The sequence below is a fragment of the Curcuma longa genome, chromosome 16 (genome assembly GCF_044706935.1).
Source record: "Curcuma longa cultivar G26 ecotype Majalengka, Jawa Barat chromosome 16, ITB_CL_G26_1.1, whole genome shotgun sequence".
Taxonomy (NCBI): domain Eukaryota; kingdom Viridiplantae; phylum Streptophyta; class Magnoliopsida; order Zingiberales; family Zingiberaceae; genus Curcuma; species Curcuma longa.
The window spans coordinates 6,589,092-6,602,392 of record NC_133876.1 but is presented as its reverse complement, the minus strand read 5'-3'; the positions used below and the strand labels follow the sequence as shown (position 1 = coordinate 6,602,392).

Below are 13,301 nucleotides of genomic sequence, written 5' to 3'. Positions count from 1 at the left end.
TGGGATGAGCAGACAAGGGTAAATTTGAAAAAAAAAAAACTAGGATATTTTTAAGTTTTTGCAGCCGTACAATTTGAGAAACACGTGCGTGATACAATTTGAGATGCAGACGCATGCAGGCCAGCAAGAAACCATCGACAAGTCGCGGCATGCACTTAAACTTAAGGATGCGCCGCGCCAGCCGGTCTAATTCTTCTCCGCTCCACTCCCTCTCCCGTCTCTCTCTCGGAGTCGCGCGATCCGCACGACGAAGGAGAAGCGAAGGAGAAGCGAAGGAGAAGGGCGATGACGACGGAGGAGAAGAGGAGGAGGAGGAGGAGGAGCTCGGTTTCTTCGATGCCTTCGAGTTCCTACCGGTGCCCCACGAGGAACCTCCCACGGAGTCCCCTTCCCTTCCACCTGTTGAATCTATTTCCACACTCTCCTCACCGTCTCCTTCTGCTCCACCCTCCTCCGCCGCCGCACTGCCTCCGTATCGAACGATCAGACCGTGGACTCCCCTTCCGATCCGCGACGGAGCATCCTTCCCGCATTGGAAGATCAGGTAATCGATTTGGGTTCTTCCTCGGTTGCTCGGAGTCAGATTATTGTGCAAAAGGCGAATTCGCTTTCCCCCAGCGCCCCCGCCAGCCCGCCTCAGGACGAACACGGAGGAGGTGCTCCGGGTCAGATTATTGATCGAGGGGATGGGCGACTGGAAACCCTAAATCTTAACCGCGAAATAGGCCTTACAGAAGTCTTGCCCAGACCCCAAGCTCTTGTGGAAGCGCCCATACGCATGACTGAGGATTACGCCTTGCCCAGACCCCAAGCTCTTGTGCCCCTAACTGCATCGATCGGATGGTTGCTTGGTTTCTGATGACAAGATTGATGATCTTGAAGTTTTAGGGCTGGTGCCTCCGAAGCACAAATATCAGCTGGCCATTTTATTGACTTTACCAGAGTCAGATTACAACAAGAAACTTGGGGTCTTCCAGGTATTGAATACTGAATGCCCTTTATTTTGAGCTTTTGATGTCTTTGCAAGTTGATCGATGGTATCTTTGTTCTGTTCTTTGCTTATTGGTACTTTTCCTCGAGGCATTGGATAATCACACATTGTTTTCATACTGATCCAGCATCCATGTATATTATAATGTGCCTAATTATTGTTATTTGTTACATTGCTGATGACTCGAACACATCCCTTATTACATTCTAATATAATTATTTCTAAATTTTATTTTCTTATCTAAAATCGACCACGGTAACTATCTATGACTCTTTTATAAACTTATTCTCACACTCTGTTTATTGAGAGGGAAGGAAATAGAAGGGAAATGAATAATTTAAATGAAGATGGGAACAAAGAAAGGAATCATATTATTTTTTTATTTTAACCTTATAATTTTACTTGTTTACTTAGATGAAATTGAAGGGGGATAAATATTCTCACTTATTTGTGTTTATAAGAAGTGTCAATTCATTGCTTCCATTTCCTCCTGATTTGAATGGAAATCAAATACATGCCATTAGATTCTTTTCTCTTATATATTGTCTTCCAAGTATATAAACAAGTGAAAAAAGGATTATTTTATTTTGATTTTTTTTCTCTTATTTCCACCCATCGTAGATGAATAAAATCCATTTGCAATTTTTTCTTTATATTTCTTCATGATTTGTCAAATTAAATAAATAATATAGTTTATCTTTCAAAGATGAAACTAAATTGATATAAAAGAACCACCGTTTCATTTCTCGTCTTCTCTCAATCATCTTTTTCAAGTTTCATGGTATAATTCATCAGCTTATTCTCTCTATACTTAGAACAATATTATCTACAGTTAGTTTTATAAATTGGTGGCACAGAAATTTTTCTTGCATTTCTTAGAATAGGCATCTTCTTAATTCTTGAAGATTTTCTCTACACTGAATATTTGAAGTTTATATTGAGTATAAGTGGGATAAACTAACTAGGTGCTTTATAAACAAGTGTCTGCATTTGGAAAAATTAATTTTTGATCCTATCTAATTTTGAAACTAAGACCTAGTTATATAACATTATTTTAAGATATATTGTTGGTTAGATATTGTTCATATTGAGGGGGAATGACTTAATGAATTGATCTAGTACGCTTAAAATGGCCAGTGAGCTTCCAATTTTTTTCTATGAATCCTAATGTGCATCACAAGTGATAACTGTGATTTCTTTGAGACGTTTTTCTTCCATTCTATTCCTTGTTCTTTTATGCAATTTCACTTGTGTCCGCATGCTCCCTTGTCTTACTTTTTGTTCAGTGTAAATTCTTCCTATAACAATTGGAAGCAGTAAACTGAATTATGCATCTTGCAAATCCACAAATGGGATCAAAGCAGAATTATTTATTCGTTTTTCTTCGGGCTATTCTTCACTTTTGCGTAAACCTTAACTTATTTTAGCTGTCTATAGTGTTTAACTGAATTAATAAAAAAAAGTAGTTTACTATTGCAAGGAACAAGGGGAATAAGGTACCAAAGCGAATACCCACCTGCATACATTTGATTAAATAATGAACATGTGAAATGACTGCCGAAGTGGGAAGTGTCCAAGAAGAAGACAAATCCTTTCTGACTTCCGAATGAATAGATATCTATAATTTTCTGCATTCATTTCCTACACTTCTCATCCAAACTTGCTTCACTAGTTATCCTGAAATGCACGTTCTTGTGAGACTGAATTCCATTGAGCATACAATTGAATTGGATATTTGATCTTATTCTACACGTTGAGAATTCTTTGCTTGGTAGAGTTGGGCATGCATAGACAGAATTGGATGTTATTAGACTGTTATTGTTTATTCAATAAATTAATTGCCAAATAAGAATACCTTTTGGCGTCCATCTATTTTTTTTTTCTCCCACCAAGAAATGCATAGGTTTGGAGCTTATTCATTCATGTGATCTCTTCTGATCTTGTTCTTTGCCTTCTTTCAATTTGCTTTTACCTTGTCTTTTGTCATTTTTCAACTTTGATGTTTGTTAAAATTTCCTCATCTTGTTTCAAACAATGTGAAGATGGATAAGTCTTGGATGATTCACATAGTTAGCCTAGAAAATTGAAATGTTCGTTTAGTATAACTTCGTATATTAATCTTTTTGTTTGACTTTCTTGGCTTTGACAAATTCCATATATTGTTAATTTTTATATATCTACTAAGTCATTGCTTGGAATACAATTGATACCCAACAGAACTTGTAAACATATGTTTCATTTTGTTGTATCGGTGTGGAGAATTTCTGGCATGGTTAATGAACTTGGTCTTTCAAGTGCAGGTCAGGGTGGAATTATTGACTCCAGAGGGCGATGTCTCATCTACCTCATGGCGTCCATGCGTGCTCCACTTCAAGAGCTTTCAGTTTCACTTATTAGAGATATTCCTCAAATCTGTGTTTATGTTAACTGGCTATTCTTCCGAGTCACAGGTTCTTATGGTACAAATGAATGGACTTGCTGAAGGAAGAAAACCAATAGTATGCATTAGGGTAACTCTAGAAGAGAGGGCAGGACATAGCGCTGGTGCCGATATCCCCGAAATTTATTCTGCACATATGAAACTTGAATCTGACCTTCCTCTAGTCAAGAGGATTATCTGGAACTGGAAGATAACTTTGTTCATCTGGACGACTATGGTACTATTCAACTTGCAGCTCGTTACTTTACTTTTATGTTGCAGACCCATTCTACTTCCTGGAGTAAGGAGGTAACGACCATCCGCCATCGTCACCAACATCGAGGTCGGTTGTTATTCAACAATTTTTCTTGAGATTCAAGCTCATGATAATGGCGGCTCTCAGGGGGCACTGCAGTACTTTAACCTTGTAAATATATTGGATGAAGATTCATCTGCTGGCATTTTGACTGCTCGATTGTCAGTCAACTTATTAGGGTTACCCTTCAGATTTATCTGTGAATACTCTCGGTGTGTAAATATCTTGCTGAGTTCAACTATTTCGAAGATTCAATTCGTTCACATCTGGTATGTTCTTCGATTTACATAGTTCCACACAGAAACAACTTATAGTTTAAGAGAAAGTGTTTGCAATTTTCTTTTGTTTTCCTTGTTCTAAATGGACATCAATCTTTTTAACACTTGGGATTTCATCCGGGTGCGTAACCGTCTGAGAGACAAATACGTGGCTTGAATTTCAAATTGTCTTTCATTCTCTTATTCAGGAAAGAAGGGATGGGAATCATTTACAGAGACATTTTACAGAGTAGTTTCTTGATAGGGATGAGCGAAAATTAGGTTAAATCGAATAAATAGATCGAACCGATCAAATTAAAAAATTCGATTCAATTATTTCAGAATTTTAATTATTTTTTTAAATCAATTAATTCGGTTTCAGTCTTAAAATTTCTTATTCAATTGAATAAACTGAATTAATCAAAATAAAAAAATAATTTATAAAATTTTAAATAAATAAATGTATAAATTCTTAACTAATTGATAAATTTTTATAATATTTAAATAATTTAGTTAATTCTATCAAAAATCGAATTAATAAGTTTTTTATAAGTTCTGTTTGTTCAATTTTTATTTAAAAATTTAATCGATTCAGTTAGTTTAAAAAAAATTCATTTCAATTCGATTTTAATCCAATACTCACTTAATTGAATAGTAGCTAAAGCATAAATTCTAATATTTTACAACTCAAATAGTATTTAAAACAAGAAGGGTAAATTATACATTCAAGTTACTGGCGTATAAATGATTTTTCTTTTGTTCTTGGTTTTTAGGGATCATATCTAGTTTTTCTTTTAAAAAAATCGATTTAGATAATATAATATATGTGCTAACTTCTATTAAAATAGATTTTTAAATCATTATAGATTTAAAGTGTTATTTCATAAAAACTAATAAAACAAGAGCTTCATTAAATATGAGTATATCAGAAATAAAATTGAAAAATGTGTATGTGGTTTATCTAAAGAAAAGACAGTGGTATTATCTCTTACAACACCCCCAATTAAAGTCCAATTTAGGAAAAAAAAAGAATTTTCATTTACTCTTTAAATTTAGTCAGAAGATAAACTAGCTCACTCATTGGTTAAGATTGATGAGTTGTGGGATTAATTTTAACCCTAGGATAGTCTTAATATTCTACAAATTTTATTCATTGTTACTGTAATCAAGGAGCATGCACTACTCTCTTATCAACATTGTTAGATATCTAGAATTCCTTTTATGTGTTTTTTTTCTTTGGACTCCTCCAATTAAACTTGACCTCTCGGTGTTATTGAATTTGCTGATTCAATTCAGCTTGCTTATTTTGCCCAAGGTCTCTTTTGATTCGATGCTATCTTGTCCAGAAATCAACTGTCTCCTAGCGAACATGAGGAACTCCAGCTTGCTTGTGCTTGAGATCAACTCACATGCCATAGTTTAATCATTTGAGCTGAAACAGAGATGTATCAGTCCATAAATAGAAGATCTTGTCAAGTATCCACATAATTTATCAACAAACCTCTCCAAGAACATAAAAATTTGTTTGTGTAGCTTTGCTGATTGAAATGAGCTCGTTACTCCAATTATTTGTAGCAGCTCTAACTTGATTATTTCCTAATACTTGTTATAGTTCACAAGTCCAAAGACAATAATTAAAGCATTATTTCCTAATGCTCTTATAAATTTGGATAAGTCTGGATAGATTGCTACACACTCAGCACAATTGCTCTTGATCCTCCCAAAACTATTGCTTAAAGAAAACAGAACCTCACCTCTGGCCCTAGCATGAAAACTTTCAAATGCAACTGTTTGTGCAGACTTAAATCGGATTGGATGAAATGACAACCACATTCAAAGTTAATTAGAGTTGATTTGAGAAATATCTCCAGTCAATGGATACAATTTTGAAGACAAGCTGTGCGTAGCTAAGTAATCATATAGAGCTCGCAAGGTGGACATTTAAGATCACAACCTTTGCAAGAGGTTTCTTCAAACTTGATCACGACCATCAAATCCTACTAAAACCAACAGAGAAGTATCATAATGCAAGGACAACCAAGGTTTTACTAACTGCATCTTACATTCAAAACAGATACATTTTATAATTGATCCTTAGACAAAACCAGTACAAACTCTTGAAGATAGGCTGAAGGTAGCACAAAACTGTAACTACTTTTATGAATTCATCTCCTCATCCTCTTCAATCTTTGGTGCCAAATAATACCTAACATATCCCATGTCTGCAATCTTATACTCAACCACGATGGGCAGATCAGACGACAAACTGATTGTTACAGTCTCAGAGAGTGGTGTTGCCTTGGTGAAAGAGTTTTAAGTACCTCAGAGCAAAGGTTAGTGACACAGGCTCTTGCATCTCTATGACGGTGGCTTCCTCAGGCTTCAGCATACAAAGACGATATTAAATTGTACAAGTGTATATTTTTAAGAAACATTTGATATGTTAAATTGTACAAGTGTATATTATTTCTTTAATGCTCAATACCTTCAGAAGCTCAGACGATCGGAAACCACCTAACCACATGAAACAACATTCCGCAGGGGTCGTCCACATGCTGGACAGTATGTGGGACACATCGGATTTTGTACCAATGCTTTTCAGTCTGAATATTTCATTATAGTGAGGCATAATATATTCAACAAGAAGCCGTAGATCTTCATTGTTGGCTTGAGAATTTAGTGCTGATCTAAGCTCATTAATATGCCTTTGATGATCCTCAAGCCACCGGGCATACTCCATGTCAAACACCAATGCGGCTTTAACAAAAAGAAAGCATGAGTAAGATCGTACATGAGGATGGCTTAGTCTATGTAATGTCATTGCTGAACAAAATAATTTGATAAACAAAAATCAGAAATATGAACTACAAACAATATGTGATTTCTTAAGAAGAGATTGAATAATCTTGATATTGAACATATCTATTAGAAGAAAAGAACAACGAAAAAGGAATTCGTAACATCCCAAATTTATGGAGACCAATAGAAGGGAAAAATATAACAAGCGAACAAACCATTTCCTCCAATAGAATAACCATGATCATTTGTGTATCCATTTGCTAATAAGACACCCTGAACAAAGGAAGCTTGATGGTTATTGATCTGTCATTAACAAACTAGTTTAAGTGATTCATCAAAAGCAGTGAAAATTAGATTAGTCATACTTGTTGACGTGCTCGCTGAAGAACTTGCTCAAGTTGGATCAATTTTAAGCGGCTATTTTCAAGCTGCTGAACATATGCCTAGAGAAAAACACACACTCTTTATAAATGGAGCAACCTTTAGTTATGTAGAATGAGTGAATAAGAAAGTCTGAATTCTAAAAACAAATGCAATGATAAAGATAGGTAAAAGTCATCATTAATGATTTTGAAGACAATATCCTTCCGCAATCCATTCTAGGAGATTTCAAGGCCAAAGATACAAGGAGATTTCAAGGCCACATATACTTACTACATTCATCGTACCTTCTCGGTTAATAGCACAACAGATTCATATTTTTGGATCAATTTAATCTTCTTTATGAAAGCAATTGGCTATCAAGAATATGATTTCACTGCTAGAACCAAACTATGGTAAAAGTTTAAAATTTCTTAGTCAGACAACAAAATCATACGAGAATATTACATCAGTTCAATAGCATGCTCTTCGAAAAGGGAAGCTTAACCATCGAGAAAGATAATGCCAAAACAAATACTAACTCATTTGATCCAACAAATTTTCGAAGCACAATCGATAAATCTTCTAAGCTTCTATCTGAGTAAGCACTAGCACCACAGAGTCTAAAAACTTGATCACTAGATCAAACTACACCAGCAATAGCTTGGCATTAACTAACATCTACCAGATTTATGGAGTTAGCAAGAACAAACATCATTTGTCAATGCAAACTTGCTCTCCTGCACTCACTGAGTATTTAATACTCACTACCCAGACCCTGGGTTACTTTGTTTTCTCTCCAGGTAGCAGATAGGTTACTTGGAGCTTGGAGTTTCGGTCGGCTATTGCTGTCTCACATCAGAAGGTTGTTGGTAGTAGTATAGTTGTTTTCTTTCAGTTATGTTTCGTACTCCAAGGACATGTATTTGTGGTCTGGATTGTGGTCATGGTTGGATTTATCATATTACAGTAGTCGTGCCAGATTTACATTATGGTTATTTGTTTTGTTGGATTTACGATGTTTCCGTTTCATAACATTTGATTATGTTGCGTAGTATGCATGTGTTAGCTGTTGTGTGGCCGTGTGGGCCTTATTCTATATTTGTTTGCAGTTGTGTGTGTCTGTTGGACGTGTAGTCCTATTTCCGACTGCCTGTGGTCATGTATTTGTGCATGTATTTAGGGAATTGTCATAGCTACTGGGGAGATGCTACCGAAATTTTTCAGACGACCTTCTCGGGACGTGACAATATGGGCAAACATGACTGAATTTTCTTCATTCAAACACTAATGAATGCCTGAAATCAATTAAACATCACAAGGAATGATATAGTAGTAGTAATTATATAAACCTGATTATTAAGTTTTAACTCATTCTCTAGTCCACAAGGTAAGTGATATGTTTGCAGAAACTGCTATGTTCCCTTGTTTCTTTAAGCATTGATTCCCATTTTCGCATTTGAGGAACCTGGATAGCCATCCGTTTGCCAGTGAATATTGACATTCTTTCCTTTGGATGTGTAGGTCAATGTTGCACCGAGTGATCATGGATGGAAGAGAGGGCTATTTGATAAAATTTGATGTCTTTTCTGTCATTACAACTAGTATCTCAACTATATGGTTGCAATCTTCTACCTTTTTGTTTCAGATCACCTTCTTGAGTTCATCATATAATATTCTTTCTATCTATTTTTGAATGACCCTACTACAGAAATGGAAGGCATAGCCTTAATTACAGATCGACAAACTATCACATAAACATAGATTTCTAATAATAATTTCTATACTCTTGTTCTCAACTGTTTGTTCTCTTTGTTGTATTGTATCCACTGTAACATATTGCATACTTCGTGGAGCCAAGCCATGAGTGTCTTGTGGAATGCTTGCCGACGTGCAAATCTGAAACAAACCTGCCCAAGTAAGTGCTACACTTGTTTTATAAGTAGCCAGCGGTTTGCGAACTGATTAGCCCGGCAGATTGTGGATTTTAAATATACTATAATTCTGTTTCGACGAGCGAAAGGTGATAAATTTAACGGTCTAGTTGAATCCAGTTCACAGTTCGAGCCATTTGAACAACCAATAATTTAACACAGTGATCGAACCATGGATCTGATTTTGGCAGAAAGCCACAACCTTTGCTATAAATCACTATGTGAGACTGAATAAAACTTTAAAGACTTGGTATCTATCTGATGGTGAAATGTGGAAGTTCAATTGACATATCGACTAAATTATAACCCTGTTCTTTCGCTGGCGATGAAATAGATTCATTGGTATCTTATTTGCCAACGTTTTCTGGTTCAGGTTTCCTGCAGTGACATGTTCGGCGTACCTTCTCCAAAGATACAAAGATACGCATGCCGACCTCGACTGCTATAACAGTCAATCTTAAAGAGTTTGAACAAAGTAGAAGTATTTATTGAACATGTACGTTGACATCAATGTTGTAATGATATATATTATATATGTAGTAAAGGCAAATACGTTTATTGTAAGAAAAGGTTTACTTCCTTGAGCTCGAAGTCGAGGAGGGCAATGGTTTTTAGTTTTCTTAAATGATAATAATTTAAAGAGTTTTATTGGATTTATATATAGTTGGATTAAAATAGGGTTGGTTCTATTATATTATTCCATTTAAATTGATATTTTTTAGAAAAAAATAACTTTTTGATTCAATTAAAAAATCAAAATGTTCTTCCACGGATTAAAATTTGGACTTGTAATTAAATTTATTTTGAGAATCAAGATACATATTACCGATCGATTTAATTGAAGAATGTGAAAATCAATTTTAGAAAATGTATGAATGCAAATTCAATGTGAGCCCGTGTGATGATAAAAGGTAGGACGTACTCTCTAAATAAATAAAAATTTTAAATTTCATCTAATTAAAACATATTACTTTGAAAATCTTACTATGAAAGTTCAAATCTATAGTTTGTGAAAACTTCAATGAGATTAAACCAATTATCTTCCGATTAATTAGAACATAAAAATTAAATATCTAAATTGTCAAAATAATAATAATAATAATTTGAAATTCAAACTAAACACACCTTTCTCGAAATCAATTAAGGTTAAACAATCAAACACACCTCCCGGATTAATCGAGCAAACACCTGGATTATCCAAAAAAACATTTAATAATCAGATCATCCAACTTTTAAATGGTCTTCACACGGCAAGTTTACGGCCAAGACTAATTAACAGATCACATCTTGTGACAGTGGGATTTGTCCACATGATACAATGCATGAGTACAGACATATAAAGCAGTAATACCCCAAACTAATTATCAATTCTACGTAGATCTTAGGTCCAACTATCATCACATTACTAACCCTATTCCACTAGCTATTCGCTTGCTTCATCAAACAAAAACAAATCTTCATCGGGCACATTCGAAGCATTAATTACTCATATCCCCGAGTGACACTTAAGTAGATCTTTAACTACTCGATTTCGGTTTCATTAGTTGAACTAAGATATCTTAGCTCCATATATCGCCACATTATCAGTCCTATTCACTGGCTCCATCTAACCAAACATTGTTTTCATTAGACGCATTCAAAGCATTACTCACGCATTTTCAGGCAATCAAGTGAACCGAGACGCCTTGCTCTTTCCTTCGAGTCATGCTGGTCCATTTAATAGAGATATAGCCAGACCTCTTTGCCGCGCCAAGAACATAGATATTTACTGCAAGGAATGTACTACAAGTAATCGTTGGTGTTCTAGCTTTCATCTGGCATTACCATGTTCGATGATGATGATGATGCATGCTGCATCATGGTCTTATTTTCGCCGTCAAAATGTGGCAGAATCTGTTCAAAGATCACTTCAATCATGCAAAAATCCTAAAAGCGAAATGATAATGGCTCGAATACTTGCTACTTGTGAAATGGGCAACTAAAGGCATGTTGATTTTTACAAAACACAAGCAGTATTATTGTTAATGCAACAAGAAAATATAGGATTTATCTGATGAAAAACACTAGAAGTTTGTTAAACAGTAGTAGTCTGCATCTGTCTCATTTTTCATTGTTGAAATGTGGTGTATCGGTTCAAAGATCATTTTAAATCATGAAAAGGTCAACAAAACGATAACACGGACTATAATAATCATTTAATGGCAACTAATGAGACTGAATTTTATGAAACGAAAGCAATTTTCATTGACGTAGTCAAAACCAATGATCTTACATACAACTTGATGAAGGATACGATCCATATTAGCTGACCCCATATAGTTAGCTAGGACTTAAACAACAAGATGTTGATTGCAGTATATATCAAAGATGACTAAAGCAGCAAGCAATTTTGTTAAACACAGTTCTAAAACTAAACAGAACCACTCCACCAGTCAGACTGGAAAAAAAGAATCAAAACTGAAATTAAACTTGTCCAGCTTGGGTTAGTTTTTGTCAAGTCGGACTGGAAAAAAAATTAGACCAATTTTTTCATAACTTAGAAATGTCAAAATCCTATTCACAGTCCTACATAATTAAAGTTTGAGGTAGGAAAATAATTCTTTTTGATATTTTAATGTATCCAAATGACAATGCATCACAAGATTAATCTTACAAGCTTTTATATTGATACTTATTCCTCAATTAATTTTTTCCATTGGTTTATGTGTAATTATGGTGTTTCATAATTAATTTAAAGTAGAATTTGATTTTAAATGGATGTGATAGATATGCAACTAAACCAAATGATTTGGGTCGGTCTAACCAATTAACTTGTCCGAGTTGATGTCTGGGAAATATTTGCAATTCAAGTGATTGAACCACCAGTTCAACTAGCTAGGAAACAAACCACTTCGTCCCCGGGGCAATAGTGCAACGGTACAAACTTTTACGGCGTATTTGTTGATGGGGAACGCAATCAAAGGATGCTGGGCATCTGGATTGACCGCCGTATGCGCTTCCCGATTTACCCTGGTGGTCGGTGGAAAACTTCCGTGGGACCGGACCGAACCATCCCCAGAGATGTTGGCTACTGGGATTATCGTTTTTGTGGATACCTCATGGTGGTTGAAGGCGTTTGAACATGGACAGATATTGATGTTATCGCATTTGCTACCATGGACCTTCGAACCGCCTACCTCATGCTGCAAGCATTCATGTGGCTGACCCCGTCATCTGTAGCAATTCCAAGGTGATCCAGTAGCATCTTTACACCACTACCTTTGAAACTCCAGATGGAATAATTTCAAGCATACATGTCTGAGGCTGAACATCTGCAAGCTCTCTTGTTGCTTCTGTCCAATATGGTCTTAAAGTGGAAATCTCTTCAGCAGTTCCAAGGAATACTAATTTCTGCACATCAAAATTATTGTGGAGATTTAGATAGTTTATCGATGCATACTTGCTGAAATAATTTAAGGTAGAGAAAAGAATTGAAAATAAAAAAGAGAAATAAGATATTACAAATCAAAATCAAGAAGAAAAAGTTGTCCCTTAATGTTGTCTACATAAACATTATAGTTTCAATAGTGTATTGCATATACAAATGACAGACATTGTAGAAACTTGGGACAAAGTACTTGTTTAAACGCATGGTCTGTGAATTTCACTCAAAATAAAAGGTTGTTTGAGCAAAAGTCTCTCATTCCCGCACCATTTAACATAGACTTACCATTTCCCATGCTAGCCTTCAAGGTCGCCAACTTTGTTTCAGCCTACGTGCTGAAGCACAGCCATCCCTCTAGACCCTTTAGTGAACCTGATCGCCATCTCCTCCGATGCCTACTCCCCCTCACTGAACCCAGTGTTGTCCCTCTTTCCTCTCTATAAACATCACCACCTCCCTTTGCATCCTTTGATGCCCCGCGGCGAACCCGACACTTTCCCTCCAATCCCCTCCATAAAGCTCACTCACCGATGCTAATTTGGTATTTTGGCAACATTCCAATGTATGTTGTCAGTGGCAAATTAGAGATGGAATGGGGAAGAAGATGAAGGAACAAAAAGAAGATAAGACAAGTATATATACTTAAGTTCAGATTTTATGTTCCTTGTACAATGATTTGACATAATTTTATTAAGACACAAGCTTATAAAAGCTATTATCTTAGTGTAAGTTTATATTGTAGTATGGCAAGAGGTCTTCCATGTTGGCATGACAAGTTATCCATCGACATGATTGACACAA

The 13,301-nt window shown here is 35.5% G+C and overlaps 1 pseudogene; it reads left to right on the top strand.

Annotated features, from left to right (window-relative positions):
* Nucleotides 1-113: 113 nt before the first annotated feature.
* On the top strand, nt 114-3,723 carry LOC141846962 (uncharacterized; annotated as a pseudogene).
* The last annotated feature ends 9,578 nt before the right edge of the window (nt 3,724-13,301 follow it).